Source organism: Kogia breviceps, chromosome 2, assembly GCF_026419965.1.
Source record: "Kogia breviceps isolate mKogBre1 chromosome 2, mKogBre1 haplotype 1, whole genome shotgun sequence".
Classification (NCBI taxonomy): Eukaryota; Metazoa; Chordata; class Mammalia; order Artiodactyla; family Physeteridae; genus Kogia; species Kogia breviceps.
The window spans coordinates 102,373,532-102,397,797 of NC_081311.1; positions in this window are offsets into that span (position 1 = coordinate 102,373,532).

Genomic DNA, 24,266 nt, shown 5'->3' on the forward strand with positions numbered 1-24,266 from the left:
TAGGAAAAGGGCTCTCGGTTTCTCAAACGGAAAGACAAGCTGTCAGAAGTAAGTCAGTATTGGAGAGAGGCAGAAGGCTGTACTAGGCAGAGGCTAGGTTAAGAGGTTCCTCAAAGCAGCCTTCTCAAAGGGCATAGAAACAGAGGCCTTCTCCAGCGGCCTCTCCACCAGAGTCTATCCACAAAAGGAACACCTTGAAGCTGGCTGCGAATGCACAGCTTAGGAGGAAAGCAGTACCCGCATGCTACGAATGTGATCTCTTGATGGTGCCCCAGAAAGGAACTCTGGCACTTGTACTTCCCAAGTGAGCTTCGCTGCACAACGTTTGCCCCACAGTGGTGAGCAGAAACATGGCTAGTGGCCAGTGAGCCACCCCATACACCGGGGCAGTAGCACCACACACATCTCCCAGAGAACAGAGACTTCCCAATCCGTGCGTGTTCTCTTCGAATGGAGAGGGTAGTTTGCAGTCTGCGAAGCACAGTCATGGCCCACAGCGCTGCAGGAGTGCCATCACCAAAGTGAATGGGAAGCTGCCGTCCCTCGAGTCGGTAAAGACCTAACACCAGCCCTGAAGGCACGTCACCGTGTGCAAAAGAAGAACAGAAAACGGACATTTTTCCCTGTAGGAAAAGGGCTCTCGGTTTCTCAAACGGAAAGACAAGCTGTCAGAAGTAAGTCAGTATTGGAGAGAGGCAGAAGGCTGTACTAGGCAGAGGCTAGGGTAAGAGGTTCCTCAAAGAAGCCTTCTCAAAGGGCATAGAAGCAGAGGCCTTCTCCAGCGGCCTCTCCACCAGAGTCTATCCACAAAAGGAACACCTTGAAGCTGGCTGCGAATGCACAGCTTAGGAGGAAAGCAGTACCCGCATGCTACGAATGTGATCTCTTGATGGTGCCCCAGAAAGGAACTCTGGCACTTGTACTTCCCAAGTGAGCTTAGCTGCACAACGTTTGCCCCACAGTGGCGAGCAGAAACATTGCTAGTGGCCAGTGAGCCACCCCATACACCGGGGCAGTAGCACCACACACATCTCCCAGAGAACAGAGACTTCCCAATCCGTGCGTGTTCTCTTCGAATGGAGAGGGTAGTTTGCAGTCTGCGAAGCACAGTCATGGCCCACAGCGCTGCAGGAGTGCCATCTCCAAAGTGAATGGGAAGCTGCCCTCCCTCGAGTGGGTAAAGGCCTAACACCAGCCCTGAAGGCACGTCACCGTGTGCAAAAGAAGAACAGAAAACGGACATTTTTCCCTGTAGGAAAAGGGCTCTCGGTTTCTCAAACGGAAAGACAAGCTGTCAGAAGTAAGTCAGTATTGGAGAGAGGCAGAAGGCTGTACTAGGCAGAGGCTAGGGTAAGAGGTTCCTCAAAGCAGCCTTCTCAAAGGGCATAGAAGCAGAGGCCTTCTCCAGCGGCCTCTCCACCAGAGTCTATCCACAAAAGGAACACCTTGAAGCTGGCTGCGAATGCACAGCTTAGGAGGAAAGCAGTACCCGCATGCTACGAATGTGATCTCTTGATGGTGCCCCAGAAAGGAACTCTGGCACTTGTACTTCCCAAGTGAGCTTAGCTGCACAACGTTTGCCCCACAGTGGCGAGCAGAAACATTGCTAGTGGCCAGTGAGCCACCCCATGCACCGGGGCAGTAGCACCACACACATCTCCCAGAGAACAGAGACTTCCCAATCCGTGCGTGTTCTCTTCGAATGGAGAGGGTAGTTTGCAGTCTGCGAAGCACAGTCATGGCCAACAGCGCTGCAGGAGTGCCATCTCCAAAGTGAATGCGAAGCTGCCCTCCCTCGAGTGGGTAAAGGCCTAACACCAGCCCTGAAGGCACGTCACCGTGTGCAAAAGAAGAACAGAAAACGGACATTTTTCCCTGTAGGAAAAGGGCTCTCGGTTTCTCAAACGGAAAGACAAGCTGTCAGAAGTAAGTCAGTATTGGAGAGAGGCAGAAGGCTGTACTAGGCAGAGGCTAGGTTAAGAGGTTCCTCAAAGAAGCCTTCTCAAAGGGCATAGAAGCAGAGGCCTTCTCCAGCGGCCTCTCCACCAGAGTCTATCCACAAAAGGAACACCTTGAAGCTGGCTGCGAATGCACAGCTTAGGAGGAAAGCACTACCCGCATGCTACGAATGTGATCTCTTGATGGTGCCCCAGAAAGGAACTCTGGCACTTGTACTTCCAAAGTGAGCTTAGCTACACAACGTTTGCCCCACAGTGGCGAGCAGAAACATTGCTAGTGGCCAGTGAGCCACCCCATGCACCGGGGCAGTAGCACCACACACATCTCCCAGAGAACAGAGACTTCCCAATCCGTGCGTGTTCTCTTCGAATGGAGAGGGTAGTTTGCAGTCTGCGAAGCACAGTCATGGCCCACAGCGCTGCAGGAGTGCCATCTCCAAAGTGAATGCGAAGCTGCCCTCCCTCGAGTGGGTAAAGGCCTAACACCAGCCCTGAAGGCACGTCACCATGTGCAAAAGAAGAACAGAAAACGGACATTTTTCCCTGTAGGAAAAGGGCTCTCGGTTTCTCAAACGGAAAGACAAGCTGTCAGAAGTAAGTCAGTATTGGAGAGAGGCAGAAGGCTGTACTAGGCAGAGGCTAGGGTAAGAGGTTCCTCAAAGCAGCCTTCTCAAAGGGCATAGAAGCAGAGGCCTTCTCCAGCGGCCTCTCCACCAGAGTCTATCCACAAAAGGAACACCTTGAAGCTGGCTGCGAATGCACAGCTTAGGAGGAAAGCAGTACCCGCATGCTACGAATGTGATCTCTTGATGGTGCCCCAGAAAGGAACTCTGGCACTTGTACTTCCAAAGTGAGCTTAGCTGCACAACGTTTGCCCCACAGTGGCGAGCAGAAACATTGCTAGTGGCCAGTGAGCCACCGCATACACCGGGGCATTAGCACCACACATATCTCCCAGAGAACAGAGACTTCCCAATCCGTGCGTGTTCTCCTCGAATGGAGAGGATAGTTTGCAGTCTGCGAAGCACAGTCATGGCCCACAGCGCTGCAGGAGTGCCATCACCAAAGTGAATGGGAAGCTGCCGTCCCTCGAGTCGGTAAAGACCTAACACCAGCCCTGAAGGCACGTCACCGTGTGCAAAAGAAGAACAGAAAACGGACATTTTTCCCTGTAGGAAAAGGGCTCTCGGTTTCTCAAACGGAAAGACAAGCTGTCAGAAGTAAGTCAGTATTGGAGAGAGGCAGAAGGCTGTACTAGGCAGAGGCTAGGGTAAGAGGTTCCTCAAAGCAGCCTTCTCAAAGGGCATAGAAGCAGAGGCCTTCTCCAGCGGCCTCTCCACCAGAGTCTATCCACAAAAGGAACACCTTGAAGCTGGCTGCGAATGCACAGCTTAGGAGGAAAGCAGTACCCGCATGCTACGAATGTGATCTCTTGATGGTGCCCCAGAAAGGAACTCTGGCACTTGTACTTCCAAAGTGAGCTTAGCTGCACAACGTTTGCCCCACAGTGGCGAGCAGAAACATTGCTAGTGGCCAGTGAGCCACCCCATGCACCGGGGCAGTAGCACCACACACATCTCCCAGAGAACAGAGACTTCCCAATCCGTGCGTGTTCTCTTCGAATGGAGAGGGTAGTGTGCAGTCTGCGAAGCACAGTCATGGCCCACAGCGCTGCAGGAGTGCCATCTCCAAAGTGAATGCGAAGCTGCCCTCCCTCGAGTGGGTAAAGGCCTAACACCAGCCCTGAAGGCACATCACCGTGTGCAAAAGAAGAACAGAAAACGGACATTTTTCCCTGTAGGAAAAAGGCTCTCGGTTTCTCAAACGGAAAGACAAGCTGTCAGAAGTAAGTCAGTATTGGAGAGAGGCAGAAGGCTGTACTAGGCAGAGGCTAGGGTAAGAGGTTCCTCAAAGCAGCCTTCTCAAAGGGCATAGAAGCAGAGGCCTTCTCCAGCGGCCTCTCCACCAGAGTCTATCCACAAAAGGAACACCTTGAAGCTGGCTGCGAATGCACAGCTTAGGAGGAAAGCAGTACCCGCATGCTACGAATGTGATCTCTTGATGGTGCCCCAGAAAGGAACTCTGGCACTTGTACTTCCCAAGTGAGCTTAGCTGCACAACGTTTGCCCCACAGTGGCGAGCAGAAACATTGCTAGTGGCCAGTGAGCCACCCCATACACCGGGGCAGTAGCACCACACACATCTCCCAGAGAACAGAGACTTCCCAATCCGTGCGTGTTCTCTTCGAATGGAGAGGGTAGTTTGCAGTCTGCGAAGCACAGTCATGGCCAACAGCGCTGCAGGAGTGCCATCTCCAAAGTGAATGCGAAGCTGCCCTCCCTCGAGTGGGTAAAGGCCTAACACCAGCCCTGAAGGCACGTCACCGTGTGCAAAAGAAGAACAGAAAACGGACATTTTTCCCTGTAGGAAAAGGGCTCTCGGTTTCTCAAACGGAAAGAGAAGCTGTCAGAAGTAAGTCAGTATTGGAGAGAGGCAGAAGGCTGTACTAGGCAGAGGCTAGGTTAAGAGGTTCCTCAAAGCAGCCTTCTCAAAGGGCATAGAAGCAGAGGCCTTCTCCAGCGGCCTCTCCACCAGAGTCTATCCACAAAAGGAACACCTTGAAGCTGGCTGCGAATGCACAGCTTAGGAGGAAAGCAGTACCCGCATGCTACGAATGTGATCTCTTGATGGTGCCCCAGAAAGGAACTCTGGCACTTGTACTTCCCAAGTGAGCTTAGCTGCACAACGTTTGCCCCACAGTGGCGAGCAGAAACATTGCTAGTGGCCAGTGAGCCACCCCATACACCGGGGCAGTAGCACCACACACATCTCCCAGAGAACAGAGACTTCCCAATCCGTGCGTGTTCTCTTCGAATGGAGAGGGTAGTTTGCAGTCTGCGAAGCACAGTCATGGCCCACAGCGCTGCAGGAGTGCCATCTCCAAAGTGAATGGGAAGCTGCCCTCCCTCGAGTGGGTAAAGGCCTAACACCAGCCCTGAAGGCACGTCACCATGTGCAAAAGAAGAACAGAAAACGGACATTTTTCCCTGTAGGAAAAGGGCTCTCGGTTTCTCAAACGGAAAGACAAGCTGTCAGAAGTAAGTCAGTATTGGAGAGAGGCAGAAGGCTGTACTAGGCAGAGGCTAGGGTAAGAGGTTCCTCAAAGCAGCCTTCTCAAAGGGCATAGAAGCAGAGGCCTTCTCCAGCGGCCTCTCCACCAGAGTCTATCCACAAAAGGAACACCTTGAAGCTGGCTGCGAATGCACAGCTTAGGAGGAAAGCAGTACCCGCATGCTACGAATGTGATCTCTTGATGGTGCCCCAGAAAGGAACTCTGGCACTTGTACTTCCAAAGTGAGCTTAGCTGCACAACGTTTGCCCCACAGTGGCGAGCAGAAACATTGCTAGTGGCCAGTGAGCCACCCCATGCACCGGGGCAGTAGCACCACACACATCTCCCAGAGAACAGAGACTTCCCAATCCGTGCGTGTTCTCTTCGAATGGAGAGGGTAGTTTGCAGTCTGCGAAGCACAGTCATGGCCAACAGCGCTGCAGGAGTGCCATCTCCAAAGTGAATGCGAAGCTGCCCTCCCTCGAGTGGGTAAAGGCCTAACACCAGCCCTGAAGGCACGTCACCGTGTGCAAAAGAAGAACAGAAAACGGACATTTTTCCCTGTAGGAAAAGGGCTCTCGGTTTCTCAAACGGAAAGACAAGCTGTCAGAAGTAAGTCAGTATTGGAGAGAGGCAGAAGGCTGTACTAGGCAGAGGCTAGGTTAAGAGGTTCCTCAAAGCAGCCTTCTCAAAGGGCATAGAAACAGAGGCCTTCTCCAGCGGCCTCTCCACCAGAGTCTATCCACAAAAGGAACACCTTGAAGCTGGCTGCGAATGCACAGCTTAGGAGGAAAGCAGTACCCGCATGCTACGAATGTGATCTCTTGATGGTGCCCCAGAAAGGAACTCTGGCACTTGTACTTCCCAAGTGAGCTTCGCTGCACAACGTTTGCCCCACAGTGGTGAGCAGAAACATGGCTAGTGGCCAGTGAGCCACCCCATACACCGGGGCAGTAGCACCACACACATCTCCCAGAGAACAGAGACTTCCCAATCCGTGCGTGTTCTCTTCGAATGGAGAGGGTAGTTTGCAGTCTGCGAAGCACAGTCATGGCCCACAGCGCTGCAGGAGTGCCATCACCAAAGTGAATGGGAAGCTGCCGTCCCTCGAGTCGGTAAAGACCTAACACCAGCCCTGAAGGCACGTCACCGTGTGCAAAAGAAGAACAGAAAACGGACATTTTTCCCTGTAGGAAAAGGGCTCTCGGTTTCTCAAACGGAAAGACAAGCTGTCAGAAGTAAGTCAGTATTGGAGAGAGGCAGAAGGCTGTACTAGGCAGAGGCTAGGGTAAGAGGTTCCTCAAAGAAGCCTTCTCAAAGGGCATAGAAGCAGAGGCCTTCTCCAGCGGCCTCTCCACCAGAGTCTATCCACAAAAGGAACACCTTGAAGCTGGCTGCGAATGCACAGCTTAGGAGGAAAGCAGTACCCGCATGCTACGAATGTGATCTCTTGATGGTGCCCCAGAAAGGAACTCTGGCACTTGTACTTCCCAAGTGAGCTTAGCTGCACAACGTTTGCCCCACAGTGGCGAGCAGAAACATTGCTAGTGGCCAGTGAGCCACCCCATACACCGGGGCAGTAGCACCACACACATCTCCCAGAGAACAGAGACTTCCCAATCCGTGCGTGTTCTCTTCGAATGGAGAGGGTAGTTTGCAGTCTGCGAAGCACAGTCATGGCCCACAGCGCTGCAGGAGTGCCATCTCCAAAGTGAATGGGAAGCTGCCCTCCCTCGAGTGGGTAAAGGCCTAACACCAGCCCTGAAGGCACGTCACCGTGTGCAAAAGAAGAACAGAAAACGGACATTTTTCCCTGTAGGAAAAGGGCTCTCGGTTTCTCAAACGGAAAGACAAGCTGTCAGAAGTAAGTCAGTATTGGAGAGAGGCAGAAGGCTGTACTAGGCAGAGGCTAGGGTAAGAGGTTCCTCAAAGCAGCCTTCTCAAAGGGCATAGAAGCAGAGGCCTTCTCCAGCGGCCTCTCCACCAGAGTCTATCCACAAAAGGAACACCTTGAAGCTGGCTGCGAATGCACAGCTTAGGAGGAAAGCAGTACCCGCATGCTACGAATGTGATCTCTTGATGGTGCCCCAGAAAGGAACTCTGGCACTTGTACTTCCCAAGTGAGCTTAGCTGCACAACGTTTGCCCCACAGTGGCGAGCAGAAACATTGCTAGTGGCCAGTGAGCCACCCCATGCACCGGGGCAGTAGCACCACACACATCTCCCAGAGAACAGAGACTTCCCAATCCGTGCGTGTTCTCTTCGAATGGAGAGGGTAGTTTGCAGTCTGCGAAGCACAGTCATGGCCCACAGCGCTGCAGGAGTGCCATCTCCAAAGTGAATGCGAAGCTGCCCTCCCTCGAGTGGGTAAAGGCCTAACACCAGCCCTGAAGGCACGTCACCGTGTGCAAAAGAAGAACAGAAAACGGACATTTTTCCCTGTAGGAAAAGGGCTCTCGGTTTCTCAAACGGAAAGACAAGCTGTCAGAAGTAAGTCAGTATTGGAGAGAGGCAGAAGGCTGTACTAGGCAGAGGCTAGGGTAAGAGGTTCCTCAAAGCAGCCTTCTCAAAGGGCATAGAAGCAGAGGCCTTCTCCAGCGGCCTCTCCACCAGAGTCTATCCACAAAAGGAACACCTTGAAGCTGGCTGCGAATGCACAGCTTAGGAGGAAAGCAGTACCCGCATGCTACGAATGTGATCTCTTGATGGTGCCCCAGAAAGGAACTCTGGCACTTGTACTTCCAAAGTGAGCTTAGCTGCACAACGTTTGCCCCACAGTGGCGAGCAGAAACATTGCTAGTGGCCAGTGAGCCACCGCATACACCGGGGCAGTAGCACCACACACATCTCCCAGAGAACAGAGACTTCCCAATCCGTGCGTGTTCTCTTCGAATGGAGAGGGTAGTTTGCAGTCTGCGAAGCACAGTCATGGCCCACAGCGCTGCAGGAGTGCCATCACCAAAGTGAATGGGAAGCTGCCGTCCCTCGAGTCGGTAAAGACCTAACACCAGCCCTGAAGGCACGTCACCGTGTGCAAAAGAAGAACAGAAAACGGACATTTTTCCCTGTAGGAAAAGGGCTCTCGGTTTCTCAAACGGAAAGACAAGCTGTCAGAAGTAAGTCAGTATTGGAGAGAGGCAGAAGGCTGTACTAGGCAGAGGCTAGGGTAAGAGGTTCCTCAAAGCAGCCTTCTCAAAGGGCATAGAAGCAGAGGCCTTCTCCAGCGGCCTCTCCACCAGAGTCTATCCACAAAAGGAACACCTTGAAGCTGGCTGCGAATGCACAGCTTAGGAGGAAAGCAGTACCCGCATGCTACGAATGTGATCTCTTGATGGTGCCCCAGAAAGGAACTCTGGCACTTGTACTTCCCAAGTGAGCTTAGCTGCACAACGTTTGCCCCACAGTGGCGAGCAGAAACATTGCTAGTGGCCAGTGAGCCACCCCATACACCGGGGCAGTAGCACCACACACATCTCCCAGAGAACAGAGACTTCCCAATCCGTGCGTGTTCTCTTCGAATGGAGAGGGTAGTTTGCAGTCTGCGAAGCACAGTCATGGCCCACAGCGCTGCAGGAGTGCCATCTCCAAAGTGAATGGGAAGCTGCCCTCCCTCGAGTGGGTAAAGGCCTAACACCAGCCCTGAAGGCACGTCACCGTGTGCAAAAGAAGAACAGAAAACGGACATTTTTCCCTGTAGGAAAAGGGCTCTCGGTTTCTCAAACGGAAAGACAAGCTGTCAGAAGTAAGTCAGTATTGGAGAGAGGCAGAAGGCTGTACTAGGCAGAGGCTAGGGTAAGAGGTTCCTCAAAGCAGCCTTCTCAAAGGGCATAGAAGCAGAGGCCTTCTCCAGCGGCCTCTCCACCAGAGTCTATCCACAAAAGGAACACCTTGAAGCTGGCTGCGAATGCACAGCTTAGGAGGAAAGCAGTACCCGCATGCTACGAATGTGATCTCTTGATGGTGCCCCAGAAAGGAACTCTGGCACTTGTACTTCCCAAGTGAGCTTAGCTGCACAACGTTTGCCCCACAGTGGCGAGCAGAAACATTGCTAGTGGCCAGTGAGCCACCCCATGCACCGGGGCAGTAGCACCACACACATCTCCCAGAGAACAGAGACTTCCCAATCCGTGCGTGTTCTCTTCGAATGGAGAGGGTAGTTTGCAGTCTGCGAAGCACAGTCATGGCCAACAGCGCTGCAGGAGTGCCATCTCCAAAGTGAATGCGAAGCTGCCCTCCCTCGAGTGGGTAAAGGCCTAACACCAGCCCTGAAGGCACGTCACCGTGTGCAAAAGAAGAACAGAAAACGGACATTTTTCCCTGTAGGAAAAGGGCTCTCGGTTTCTCAAACGGAAAGACAAGCTGTCAGAAGTAAGTCAGTATTGGAGAGAGGCAGAAGGCTGTACTAGGCAGAGGCTAGGTTAAGAGGTTCCTCAAAGAAGCCTTCTCAAAGGGCATAGAAGCAGAGGCCTTCTCCAGCGGCCTCTCCACCAGAGTCTATCCACAAAAGGAACACCTTGAAGCTGGCTGCGAATGCACAGCTTAGGAGGAAAGCACTACCCGCATGCTACGAATGTGATCTCTTGATGGTGCCCCAGAAAGGAACTCTGGCACTTGTACTTCCAAAGTGAGCTTAGCTACACAACGTTTGCCCCACAGTGGCGAGCAGAAACATTGCTAGTGGCCAGTGAGCCACCCCATGCACCGGGGCAGTAGCACCACACACATCTCCCAGAGAACAGAGACTTCCCAATCCGTGCGTGTTCTCTTCGAATGGAGAGGGTAGTTTGCAGTCTGCGAAGCACAGTCATGGCCCACAGCGCTGCAGGAGTGCCATCTCCAAAGTGAATGCGAAGCTGCCCTCCCTCGAGTGGGTAAAGGCCTAACACCAGCCCTGAAGGCACGTCACCATGTGCAAAAGAAGAACAGAAAACGGACATTTTTCCCTGTAGGAAAAGGGCTCTCGGTTTCTCAAACGGAAAGACAAGCTGTCAGAAGTAAGTCAGTATTGGAGAGAGGCAGAAGGCTGTACTAGGCAGAGGCTAGGGTAAGAGGTTCCTCAAAGCAGCCTTCTCAAAGGGCATAGAAGCAGAGGCCTTCTCCAGCGGCCTCTCCACCAGAGTCTATCCACAAAAGGAACACCTTGAAGCTGGCTGCGAATGCACAGCTTAGGAGGAAAGCAGTACCCGCATGCTACGAATGTGATCTCTTGATGGTGCCCCAGAAAGGAACTCTGGCACTTGTACTTCCAAAGTGAGCTTAGCTGCACAACGTTTGCCCCACAGTGGCGAGCAGAAACATTGCTAGTGGCCAGTGAGCCACCGCATACACCGGGGCATTAGCACCACACATATCTCCCAGAGAACAGAGACTTCCCAATCCGTGCGTGTTCTCCTCGAATGGAGAGGATAGTTTGCAGTCTGCGAAGCACAGTCATGGCCCACAGCGCTGCAGGAGTGCCATCACCAAAGTGAATGGGAAGCTGCCGTCCCTCGAGTCGGTAAAGACCTAACACCAGCCCTGAAGGCACGTCACCGTGTGCAAAAGAAGAACAGAAAACGGACATTTTTCCCTGTAGGAAAAGGGCTCTCGGTTTCTCAAACGGAAAGACAAGCTGTCAGAAGTAAGTCAGTATTGGAGAGAGGCAGAAGGCTGTACTAGGCAGAGGCTAGGGTAAGAGGTTCCTCAAAGCAGCCTTCTCAAAGGGCATAGAAGCAGAGGCCTTCTCCAGCGGCCTCTCCACCAGAGTCTATCCACAAAAGGAACACCTTGAAGCTGGCTGCGAATGCACAGCTTAGGAGGAAAGCAGTACCCGCATGCTACGAATGTGATCTCTTGATGGTGCCCCAGAAAGGAACTCTGGCACTTGTACTTCCAAAGTGAGCTTAGCTGCACAACGTTTGCCCCACAGTGGCGAGCAGAAACATTGCTAGTGGCCAGTGAGCCACCCCATGCACCGGGGCAGTAGCACCACACACATCTCCCAGAGAACAGAGACTTCCCAATCCGTGCGTGTTCTCTTCGAATGGAGAGGGTAGTGTGCAGTCTGCGAAGCACAGTCATGGCCCACAGCGCTGCAGGAGTGCCATCTCCAAAGTGAATGCGAAGCTGCCCTCCCTCGAGTGGGTAAAGGCCTAACACCAGCCCTGAAGGCACATCACCGTGTGCAAAAGAAGAACAGAAAACGGACATTTTTCCCTGTAGGAAAAAGGCTCTCGGTTTCTCAAACGGAAAGACAAGCTGTCAGAAGTAAGTCAGTATTGGAGAGAGGCAGAAGGCTGTACTAGGCAGAGGCTAGGGTAAGAGGTTCCTCAAAGCAGCCTTCTCAAAGGGCATAGAAGCAGAGGCCTTCTCCAGCGGCCTCTCCACCAGAGTCTATCCACAAAAGGAACACCTTGAAGCTGGCTGCGAATGCACAGCTTAGGAGGAAAGCAGTACCCGCATGCTACGAATGTGATCTCTTGATGGTGCCCCAGAAAGGAACTCTGGCACTTGTACTTCCCAAGTGAGCTTAGCTGCACAACGTTTGCCCCACAGTGGCGAGCAGAAACATTGCTAGTGGCCAGTGAGCCACCCCATACACCGGGGCAGTAGCACCACACACATCTCCCAGAGAACAGAGACTTCCCAATCCGTGCGTGTTCTCTTCGAATGGAGAGGGTAGTTTGCAGTCTGCGAAGCACAGTCATGGCCAACAGCGCTGCAGGAGTGCCATCTCCAAAGTGAATGCGAAGCTGCCCTCCCTCGAGTGGGTAAAGGCCTAACACCAGCCCTGAAGGCACGTCACCGTGTGCAAAAGAAGAACAGAAAACGGACATTTTTCCCTGTAGGAAAAGGGCTCTCGGTTTCTCAAACGGAAAGAGAAGCTGTCAGAAGTAAGTCAGTATTGGAGAGAGGCAGAAGGCTGTACTAGGCAGAGGCTAGGTTAAGAGGTTCCTCAAAGCAGCCTTCTCAAAGGGCATAGAAGCAGAGGCCTTCTCCAGCGGCCTCTCCACCAGAGTCTATCCACAAAAGGAACACCTTGAAGCTGGCTGCGAATGCACAGCTTAGGAGGAAAGCAGTACCCGCATGCTACGAATGTGATCTCTTGATGGTGCCCCAGAAAGGAACTCTGGCACTTGTACTTCCCAAGTGAGCTTAGCTGCACAACGTTTGCCCCACAGTGGCGAGCAGAAACATTGCTAGTGGCCAGTGAGCCACCCCATACACCGGGGCAGTAGCACCACACACATCTCCCAGAGAACAGAGACTTCCCAATCCGTGCGTGTTCTCTTCGAATGGAGAGGGTAGTTTGCAGTCTGCGAAGCACAGTCATGGCCCACAGCGCTGCAGGAGTGCCATCTCCAAAGTGAATGGGAAGCTGCCCTCCCTCGAGTGGGTAAAGGCCTAACACCAGCCCTGAAGGCACGTCACCATGTGCAAAAGAAGAACAGAAAACGGACATTTTTCCCTGTAGGAAAAGGGCTCTCGGTTTCTCAAACGGAAAGACAAGCTGTCAGAAGTAAGTCAGTATTGGAGAGAGGCAGAAGGCTGTACTAGGCAGAGGCTAGGGTAAGAGGTTCCTCAAAGCAGCCTTCTCAAAGGGCATAGAAGCAGAGGCCTTCTCCAGCGGCCTCTCCACCAGAGTCTATCCACAAAAGGAACACCTTGAAGCTGGCTGCGAATGCACAGCTTAGGAGGAAAGCAGTACCCGCATGCTACGAATGTGATCTCTTGATGGTGCCCCAGAAAGGAACTCTGGCACTTGTACTTCCAAAGTGAGCTTAGCTGCACAACGTTTGCCCCACAGTGGCGAGCAGAAACATTGCTAGTGGCCAGTGAGCCACCCCATGCACCGGGGCAGTAGCACCACACACATCTCCCAGAGAACAGAGACTTCCCAATCCGTGCGTGTTCTCTTCGAATGGAGAGGGTAGTTTGCAGTCTGCGAAGCACAGTCATGGCCAACAGCGCTGCAGGAGTGCCATCTCCAAAGTGAATGCGAAGCTGCCCTCCCTCGAGTGGGTAAAGGCCTAACACCAGCCCTGAAGGCACGTCACCGTGTGCAAAAGAAGAACAGAAAACGGACATTTTTCCCTGTAGGAAAAGGGCTCTCGGTTTCTCAAACGGAAAGACAAGCTGTCAGAAGTAAGTCAGTATTGGAGAGAGGCAGAAGGCTGTACTAGGCAGAGGCTAGGTTAAGAGGTTCCTCAAAGCAGCCTTCTCAAAGGGCATAGAAACAGAGGCCTTCTCCAGCGGCCTCTCCACCAGAGTCTATCCACAAAAGGAACACCTTGAAGCTGGCTGCGAATGCACAGCTTAGGAGGAAAGCAGTACCCGCATGCTACGAATGTGATCTCTTGATGGTGCCCCAGAAAGGAACTCTGGCACTTGTACTTCCCAAGTGAGCTTCGCTGCACAACGTTTGCCCCACAGTGGTGAGCAGAAACATGGCTAGTGGCCAGTGAGCCACCCCATACACCGGGGCAGTAGCACCACACACATCTCCCAGAGAACAGAGACTTCCCAATCCGTGCGTGTTCTCTTCGAATGGAGAGGGTAGTTTGCAGTCTGCGAAGCACAGTCATGGCCCACAGCGCTGCAGGAGTGCCATCACCAAAGTGAATGGGAAGCTGCCGTCCCTCGAGTCGGTAAAGACCTAACACCAGCCCTGAAGGCACGTCACCGTGTGCAAAAGAAGAACAGAAAACGGACATTTTTCCCTGTAGGAAAAGGGCTCTCGGTTTCTCAAACGGAAAGACAAGCTGTCAGAAGTAAGTCAGTATTGGAGAGAGGCAGAAGGCTGTACTAGGCAGAGGCTAGGGTAAGAGGTTCCTCAAAGAAGCCTTCTCAAAGGGCATAGAAGCAGAGGCCTTCTCCAGCGGCCTCTCCACCAGAGTCTATCCACAAAAGGAACACCTTGAAGCTGGCTGCGAATGCACAGCTTAGGAGGAAAGCAGTACCCGCATGCTACGAATGTGATCTCTTGATGGTGCCCCAGAAAGGAACTCTGGCACTTGTACTTCCCAAGTGAGCTTAGCTGCACAACGTTTGCCCCACAGTGGCGAGCAGAAACATTGCTAGTGGCCAGTGAGCCACCCCATACACCGGGGCAGTAGCACCACACACATCTCCCAGAGAACAGAGACTTCCCAATCCGTGCGTGTTCTCTTCGAATGGAGAGGGTAGTTTGCAGTCTGCGAAGCACAGTCATGGCCCACAGCGCTGCAGGAGTGCCATCTCCAAAGTGAATGGGAAGCTGCCCTCCCTCGAGTGGGTAAAGGCCTAACACCAGCCCTGAAGGCACGTCACCGTGTGCAAAAGAAGAACAGAAAACGGACATTTTTCCCTGTAGGAAAAGGGCTCTCGGTTTCTCAAACGGAAAGACAAGCTGTCAGAAGTAAGTCAGTATTGGAGAGAGGCAGAAGGCTGTACTAGGCAGAGGCTAGGGTAAGAGGTTCCTCAAAGCAGCCTTCTCAAAGGGCATAGAAGCAGAGGCCTTCTCCAGCGGCCTCTCCACCAGAGTCTATCCACAAAAGGAACACCTTGAAGCTGGCTGCGAATGCACAGCTTAGGAGGAAAGCAGTACCCGCATGCTACGAATGTGATCTCTTGATGGTGCCCCAGAAAGGAACTCTGGCACTTGTACTTCCCAAGTGAGCTTAGCTGCACAACGTTTGCCCCACAGTGGCGAGCAGAAACATTGCTAGTGGCCAGTGAGCCACCCCATGCACCGGGGCAGTAGCACCACACACATCTCCCAGAGAACAGAGACTTCCCAATCCGTGCGTGTTCTCTTCGAATGGAGAGGGTAGTTTGCAGTCTGCGAAGCACAGTCATGGCCAACAGCGCTGCAGGAGTGCCATCTCCAAAGTGAATGCGAAGCTGCCCTCCCTCGAGTGGGTAAAGGCCTAACACCAGCCCTGAAGGCACGTCACCGTGTGCAAAAGAAGAACAGAAAACGGACATTTTTCCCTGTAGGAAAAGGGCTCTCGGTTTCTCAAACGGAAAGACAAGCTGTCAGAAGTAAGTCAGTATTGGAGAGAGGCAGAAGGCTGTACTAGGCAGAGGCTAGGGTAAGAGGTTCCTCAAAGAAGCCTTCTCAAAGGGCATAGAAGCAGAGGCCTTCTCCAGCGGCCTCTCCACCAGAGTCTATCCACAAAAGGAACACCTTGAAGCTGGCTGCGAATGCACAGCTTAGGAGGAAAGCACTACCCGCATGCTACGAATGTGATCTCTTGATGGTGCCCCAGAAAGGAACTCTGGCACTTGTACTTCCAAAGTGAGCTTAGCTGCACAACGTTTGCCCCACAGTGGCGAGCAGAAACATTGCTAGTGGCCAGTGAGCCACCCCATGCACCGGGGCAGTAGCACCACACACATCTCCCAGAGAACAGAGACTTCCCAATCCGTGCGTGTTCTCTTCGAATGGAGAGGGTAGTTTGCAGTCTGCGAAGCACAGTCATGGCCCACAGCGCTGCAGGAGTGCCATCTCCAAAGTGAATGCGAAGCTGCCCTCCCTCGAGTGGGTAAAGGCCTAACACCAGCCCTGAAGGCACGTCACCATGTGCAAAAGAAGAACAGAAAACGGACATTTTTCCCTGTAGGAAAAGGGCTCTCGGTTTCTCAAACGGAAAGACAAGCTGTCAGAAGTAAGTCAGTATTGGAGAGAGGCAGAAGGCTGTACTAGGCAGAGGCTAGGGTAAGAGGTTCCTCAAAGCAGCCTTCTCAAAGGGCATAGAAGCAGAGGCCTTCTCCAGCGGCCTCTCCACCAGAGTCTATCCACAAAAGGAACACCTTGAAGCTGGCTGCGAATGCACAGCTTAGGAGGAAAGCAGTACCCGCATGCTACGAATGTGATCTCTTGATGGTGCCCCAGAAAGGAACTCTGGCACTTGTACTTCCAAAGTGAGCTTAGCTGCACAACGTTTGCCCCACAGTGGCGAGCAGAAACATTGCTAGTGGCCAGTGAGCCACCGCATACACCGGGGCATTAGCACCACACATATCTCCCAGAGAACAGAGACTTCCCAATCCGTGCGTGTTCTCCTCGAATGGAGAGGATAGTTTGCAGTCTGCGAAGCACAGTCATGGCCCACAGCGCTGCAGGAGTGCCATCACCAAAGTGAATGGGAAGCTGCCGTCCCTCGAGTCGGTAAAGACCTAACACCAGCCCTGAAGGCACGTCACCGTGTGCAAAAGAAGAACAGAAAACGGACATTTTTCCCTGTAGGAAAAGGGCTCTCGGTTTCTCAAACGGAAAGACAAGCTGTCAGAAGTAAGTCAGTATTGGAGAGAGGCAGAAGGCTGTACTAGGCAGAGGCTAGGGTAAGAGGTTCCTCAAAGCAGCCTTCTCAAAGGGCATAGAAGCAGAGGCCTTCTCCAGCGGCCTCTCCACCAGAGTCTATCCACAAAAGGAACACCTTGAAGCTGGCTGCGAATGCACAGCTTAGGAGGAAAGCAGTACCCGCATGCTACGAATGTGATCTCTTGATGGTGCCCCAGAAAGGAACTCTGGCACTTGTACTTCCAAAGTGAGCTTAGCTGCACAACGTTTGCCCCACAGTGGCGAGCAGAAACATTGCTAGTGGCCAGTGAGCCACCCCATGCACCGGGGCAGTAGCACCACACACATCTCCCAGAGAACAGAGACTTCCCAATCCGTGCGTGTTCTCTTCGAATGGAGAGGGTAGTTTGCAGTCTGCGAAGCACAGTCATGGCCCACAGCGCTGCAGGAGTGCCATCTCCAAAGTGAATGCGAAGCTGCCCTCCCTCGAGTGGGTAAAGGCCTAACACCAGCCCTGAAGGCACGTCACCATGTGCAAAAGAAGAACAGAAAACGGACATTTTTCCCTGTAGGAAAAGGGCTCTCGGTTTCTCAAACGGAAAGACAAGCTGTCAGAAGTAAGTCAGTATTGGAGAGAGGCAGAAGGCTGTACTAGGCAGAGGCTAGGGTAAGAGGTTCCTCAAAGCAGCCTTCTCAAAGGGCATAGAAGCAGAGGCCTTCTCCAGCGGCCTCTCCACCAGAGTCTATCCACAAAAGGAACACCTTGAAGCTGGCTGCGAATGCACAGCTTAGGAGGAAAGCAGTACCCGCATGCTACGAATGTGATCTCTTGATGGTGCCCCAGAAAGGAACTCTGGCACTTGTACTTCCCAAGTGAGCTTAGCTGCACAACGTTTGCCCCACAGTGGCGAGCAGAAACATTGCTAGTGGCCAGTGAGCCACCCCATACACCGGGGCATTAGCACCACACATATCTCCCAGAGAACAGAGACTTCCCAATCCGTGCGTGTTCTCCTCGAATGGAGAGGATAGTTTGCAGTCTGCGAAGCACAGTCATGGCCCACAGCGCTGCAGGAGTGCCATCACCAAAGTGAATGGGAAGCTGCCGTCCCTCGAGTCGGTAAAGACCTAACACCAGCCCTGAAGGCACGTCACCGTGTGCAAAAGAAGAACAGAAAACGGACATTTTTCCCTGTAGGAAAAGGGCTCTCGGTTTCTCAAACGGAAAGACAAGCTGTCAGAAGTAAGTCAGTATTGGAGAGAGGCAGAAGGCTGTACTAGGCAGAGGCTAGGGTAAGAGGTTCCTCAAAGAAGCCTTCTCAAAGGGCATAGAAGCAGAGGCCTTCTCCAGCGGCCTCTCCACCAGAGTCTATCCACAAAAGGAACACCTTGAAGCTGGCTGCGAATGCACAGCTTAGGAGGAAAGCAGTACCCGCATGCTACGAATGTGATCTCTTGATGGTGCCCCAGAAAGGAACTCTGGCACTTGTACTTCCCAAGTGAGCTTAGCTGCACAACGTTTGCCCCACAGTGGCGAGCAGAAACATTGCTAGTGGCCAGTGAGCCACCCCATGCACCGGGGCAGTAGCACCACACACATCTCCCAGAGAACAGAGACTTCCCAATCCGTGCGTGTTCTCTTCGAATGGAGAGGGTAGTTTGCAGTCTGCGAGGCATAGTCATGGCCAACAGCGCTGCAGGAGTGCCATCTCCAAAGTGAATGCGAAGCTGCCCTCCCTCGAGTGGGTAAAGGCCTAACACCAGCCCTGAAGGCACGTCACCGTGTGCAAAAGAAGAACAGAAAACGGACATTTTTCCCTGTAGGAAAAGGGCTCTCGGTTTCTCAAACGGAAAGACAAGCTGTCAGAAGTAAGTCAGTATTGGAGAGAGGCAGAAGGCTGTACTAGGCAGAGGCTAGGGTAAGAGGTTCCTCAAAGCAGCCTTCTCAAAGGGCATAGAAGCAGAGACCGTCTCCAGCGGCCTCTCCACCAGAGTCTATCCACAAAAGGAACACCTTGAAGCTGGCTGCGAATGCACAGCTTAGGAGGAAAGCAGTACCCGTATGCTACGAATGTGATCTTTTGATGGTGCCCCAGAAAGGAACTCTGGCACTTGTACTTCCCAAGTGAGCTTAGCTGCACAACGTTTGCCCCACAGTGGCGAGCAGAAACATTGCTAGCGGCCAGTGAGCCACCCCATACACCGGGGCAGTAGCACCACACACATCTCCCAGAGAACAAAGACTTCCCAATCCGTGCGTGTTCTCTTCGAATGGAGAGGGTAGTTTGCAGTCTGCGAAGCACAGTCATGGCCCACAGCGCTGCAGGAGTGCCATCACCAAAGTGAATGGGAAGCTGCCGTCCCTCGAGTCGGTAAAGACCTAACACCAGCCCTGAAGGCACGTCACCGTGTGCAAAAGAAGAACAGAAAACGGACATTTTTCCCTGTAGGAAAAGGGCTCTCGGTTTCTCAAATGGAAAGACAAGCTGTCAGAAGTAAGTCAGTATTGGAGAGAGGCAGAAGGCTGTACTAGGCAGAGGCTAGGGTAAGAGGTTCCTCAAAGAAGCCTTCTCAAAGGGCATAGAAGCAGAGGCCTTCTCCAGCGGCCTCTCCACCAGAGTCTATCCACAAAAGGAACACCTTGAAGCTGGCTGCGAATGCACAGCTTAGGAGGAAAGCAGTACCCTCATGCTACGAATGTGATCTCTTGATGGTGCCCCAGAAAGGAACTCTGGCACTTGTACTTCCCAAGTGAGCTTAGCTGCACAACGTTTGCCCCACACTGGCGAGCAGAAACATTGCTAGTGGCCAGTGAGCCACCCCATACACCGGGGCAGTAGCACCACACACATCTCCCAGAGAACAGAGACTTCCCAATCCGTGCGTGTTCTCTTCGAATGGAGAGGGTAGTTTGCAGTCTGCGAAGCACAGTCATGGCGCACAGCGCTGCAGGAGTGCCATCTCCAAAGTGAATGGGAAGCTGCCCTCCCTCGAGTGGGTAAAGGCCTAACACCAGCCCTGAAGGCACGTCACCGTGTGCAAAAGAAGAACAGAAAACGGACATTATTCCCTTTAGGAAAAGGGCTCTCGGTTTCTCAAACGGAAAGACAAGCTGTCAGAAGTAAGTCAGTATTGGAGAGAGGCAGAAGGCTGTACTAGGCAGAGGCTAGGGTAAGAGGTTCCTCAAAGAAGCCTTCTCAAAGGGCATAGAAGCAGAGGCCTTCTCCAGCGGCCTCTCCACCAGAGTCTATCCACAAAAGGAACACCTTGAAGCTGGCTGCGAATGCACAGCTTAGGAGGAAAGCAGTACCCGCATGCTACGAATGTGATCTCTTGATGGTGCCCCAGAAAGGAACTCTGGCATTTGTACTTCCCAAGTGAGCTTAGCTGCACAACGTTTGCCCCACAGTGGCGAGCAGGAACATTGCTAGTGGCCAGTGAGCCACCCCATACACCGGGGCAGTAGCACCACACACATCTCCCAGAGAACAGACACTTCCCAATCCGTGCGTGTTCTCTTCGAATGGAGAGGGTAGTTTGCAGTCTGCGAAGCACAGTCATGGCCCACAGCGCTGCAGGAGTGCCATCACCAAAGTAAGTGCGAAGCTGCCCTCCCTCGAGTGGGTAAAGGCCTAACACCAGCCCTGAAGGCACGTCACCGTGTGCAAAAGAAGAACAGAAAACGGACATTTTTCCCTGTAGGAAAAGGGCTCTAGGTTTCTCAAACGGAATGACAAGCTGTCAGAAGTAAGTCAGTATTGGAGAGAGGCAGAAGCCTGTACTAGGCAGAGGCTAGGGTAAGAGGTTCCTCAAAGCAGCCTTCTCAAAGGCATAGAAGCAGAGGCCTTCTCCAGCGGCCTCTCCACCAGAGTCTATCCACAAAAGGAACACCTTGAAGCTGGCTGCGAATGCACAGCTTAGGAGGAAAGCAGTACCTGCATGCTACGAATGTGATCTCTTGATGGTGCCCCAGAAAGGAACTCTGGCACTTGTACTTCCCAAGTGAGCTTAGCTGCACAACGTTTGCCCCACAGTGGCGAGCAGAAACATTGCTAGTGGCCAGTGAGCCACCCCATACACCGGGGCAGTAGCACCACACATATCTCCCAGAGAACAGAGACTTCCCAATCCGTGCGTGTTCTCCTCGAATGGAGAGGGTAGTTTGCAGTCTGCGAAGCACAGTCATGGCCCACAGCGCTGCAGGAGTGCCATCACCAAAGTAAATGCGAAGCTGCCCTCCCCCTAGTGGGTAAAGGCCTAACACCAGCCCTGAAGGCACGTCACCGTGTGCAAAAGAAGAACAGAAAATGGACATTTTTCCCTGTAGGAAAAGGGCTCTCGGTATCTCAAACGGAAAGACAAGCTGTCAAAAGTAAGTCAGTATTGGAGAGAGGCAAAAGGCTGTACTAGGCAGAGGCTAGGGTAAGTGGTTCCTCAAAGCAGCCTTCTCAAAGGGCATAGAAGCAGAGGCCTTCTCCAGCGGCCTCTCCACCAGAGTCTATCCACAAAAGGAACACCTTGAAGCTGGCTGCGAATGCACAGCTTAGGAGGAAAGCAGTACCCGCATGCTACGAATGTGATCACTTGATGGTGCCCCAGAAAGGAACTCTGGCACTTGTACTTCCCAAGTGAGCTTAGCTGCACAACGTTTGCCCCACAGTGGCGAGCAGAAACATTGCTAGTGGCCAGTGAGCCACCCCATACACCGGGGCAGTAGCACCACACATATCTCCCAGAGAACAGAGACTTCCCAATCCGTGCGTGTTCTCTTCGAATGGAGAGGGTAGTTTGCAGTCTGCGAAGCACAGTCATAGCCCACAGCGCTGCAGGAGTGCCATCTCCAAAGTGAATGCGAAGCTGCCCTCCCTCGAGTGGGTAAAGGCCTAACACCAGCCCTGAAGGCACGTCACCGTGTGCAAAAGAAGAACAGAAAACGGACATTTTTCCCTGTAGGAAAAGGGCTCTCGGTTTCTCAAACGGAAAGACAAGCTGTCAGAAGTAAGTCAGTATTGGAGAGAGGCAGAAGGCTGTACTAGGCAGAGGCTAGGGTAAGAGGTTCCTCAAAGCAGCCTTCTCAAAGGGCATAGAAGCAGAGGCCTTCTCCAGCGGCCTCTCCACCAGAGTCTATCCACAAAAGGAACACCTTGAAGCTGGCTGCGAATGCACAGCTTAGGAGGAAAGCAGTACCCGCATGCTACGAATGTGATCTCTTGATGGTGCCCCAGAAAGGAACTCTGGCATTTGTACTTCCCAAGTGAGCTTAGCTGCACAACGTTTGCCCCACAGTGGCGAGCAGGAACATTGCTAGTGGCCAGTGAGCCACCCCATACACCGGGGCAGTAGCACCACACACATCTCCCAGAGAACAGACACTTCCCAATCCGTGCGTGTTCTCTTCGAATGGAGAGGGTAGTTTGCAGTCTGCGAAGCACAGTCATGGCCCACAGCGCTGCAGGAGTGCCATCACCAAAGTAAGTGCGAAGCTGCCCTCCCTCGAGTGGGTAAAGGCCTAACACCAGCCCTGAAGGCACGTCACCGTGTGCAAAAGAAGAACAGAAAACGGACATTTTTCCCTGTAGGAAAAGGGCTCTAGGTTTCTCAAACGGAATGACAAGCTGTCAGAAGTAAGTCAGTATTGGAGAGAGGCAGAAGCCTGTACTAGGCAGAGGCTAGGGTAAGAGGTTCCTCAAAGCAGCCTTCTCAAAGGCATAGAAGCAGAGGCCTTCTCCAGCGGCCTCTCCACCAGAGTCTATCCACAAAAGGAACACCTTGAAGCTGGCTGCGAATGCACAGCTTAGGAGGAAAGCAGTACCTGCATGCTACGAATGTGATCTCTTGATGGTGCCCCAGAAAGGAACTCTGGCACTTGTACTTCCCAAGTGAGCTTAGCTGCACAACGTTTGCCCCACAGTGGCGAGCAGAAACATTGCTAGTGGCCAGTGAGCCACCCCATACACCGGGGCAGTAGCACCACACATATCTCCCAGAGAACAGAGACTTCCCAATCCGTGCGTGTTCTCCTCGAATGGAGAGGGTAGTTTGCAGTCTGCGAAGCACAGTCATGGCCCACAGCGCTGCAGGAGTGCCATCACCAAAGTAAATGCGAAGCTGCCCTCCCCCTAGTGGGTAAAGGCCTAACACCAGCCCTGAAGGCACGTCACCGTGTGCAAAAGAAGAACAGAAAATGGACATTTTTCCCTGTAGGAAAAGGGCTCTCGGTATCTCAAACGGAAAGACAAGCTGTCAAAAGTAAGTCAGTATTGGAGAGAGGCAAAAGGCTGTACTAGGCAGAGGCTAGGGTAAGTGGTTCCTCAAAGCAGCCTTCTCAAAGGGCATAGAAGCAGAGGCCTTCTCCAGCGGCCTCTCCACCAGAGTCTATCCACAAAAGGAACACCTTGAAGCTGGCTGCGAATGCACAGCTTAGGAGGAAAGCAGTACCCGCATGCTACGAATGTGATCACTTGATGGTGCCCCAGAAAGGAACTCTGGCACTTGTACTTCCCAAGTGAGCTTAGCTGCACAACGTTTGCCCCACAGTGGCGAGCAGAAACATTGCTAGTGGCCAGTGAGCCACCCCATACACCGGGGCAGTAGCACCACACATATCTCCCAGAGAACAGAGACTTCCCAATCCGTGCGTGTTCTCTTCGAATGGAGAGGGTAGTTTGCAGTCTGCGAAGCACAGTCATAGCCCACAGCGCTGCAGGAGTGCCATCTCCAAAGTGAATGCGAAGCTGCCCTCCCTCGAGTGGGTAAAGGCCTAACACCAGCCCTGAAGGCACGTCACCGTGTGCAAAAGAAGAACAGAAAACGGACATTTTTCCCTGTAGGAAAAGGGCTCTCGGTTTCTCAAACGGAAAGACAAGCTGTCAGAAGTAAGTCAGTATTGGAGAGAGGCAGAAGGCTGTACTAGGCAGAGGCTAGGGTAAGAGGTTCCTCAAAGCAGCCTTCTCAAAGGGCATAGAAGCAGAGGCCTTCTCCAGCGGCCTCTCCACCAGAGTCTATCCACAAAAGGAACACCTTGAAGCTGGCTGCGAATGCACAGCTTAGGAGGAAAGCAGTACCCGCATGCTACGAATGTGATCTCTTGATGGTGCCCCAGAAAGGAACTCTGGCACTTGTACTTCCCAAGTGAGCTTAGCTGCACAACGTTTGCCCCACAGTGGCGAGCAGAAACATTGCTAGTGGCCAGTGAGCCACCCCATGCACCGGGGCAGTAGCACCACACACATCTCCCAGAGAACAGAGACTTCCCAATCCGTGCGTGTTCTCTTCAAATGGAGAGGGTAGTTTGCAGTCTGCGAAGCACAGTCATAGCCCACAGCGCTGCAGGAGTGCCATCTCCAAAGTGAATGCGAAGCTGCCCTCCCTCGAGTGGATAAAGGCCTAAAACCAGCCGTGAAGGCACGTCACCGTGTGCAAAAGAAGAACAGAAAACGGACATTTTTCCCTGTAGGAAAAGGGCTCTCGGTTTCTCAAACGGAATGACAAGCTGTCAGAAGTAAGTCAGTATTGGAGAGAGGCAGAAGGCTGTACTAGGCAGAGGCTAGGGTAAGAGGTTCCTCAAAGCAGCCTTCTCAAAGGGCATAGAAGCAGAGGCCTTCTCCAGCGGCCTCTCCACCAGAGTCTATCCACAAAAGGAACACCTTGAAGCTGGCTGCGAATGCACAGCTTAGGAGGAAAGCAGTACCCGCATGCTACGAATGTGATCTCTTGATGGTGCCCCAGAAAGGAACTCTGGCACTTGTACTTCCCAAGTGAGCTTAGCTGCACAACGTTTGCCCAACAGAGGCGAGCAGAAACATAGCTAGTGGCCAGTGAGCCACCCCATACACCGGGGCAGTGGCACCACACACACCTCCCAGAGAACAGAGACTTCCCAATCCGTGCGTGTTCTCTTCGAATGGAGAGGGTAGTTTGCCGTCTGCGAAGC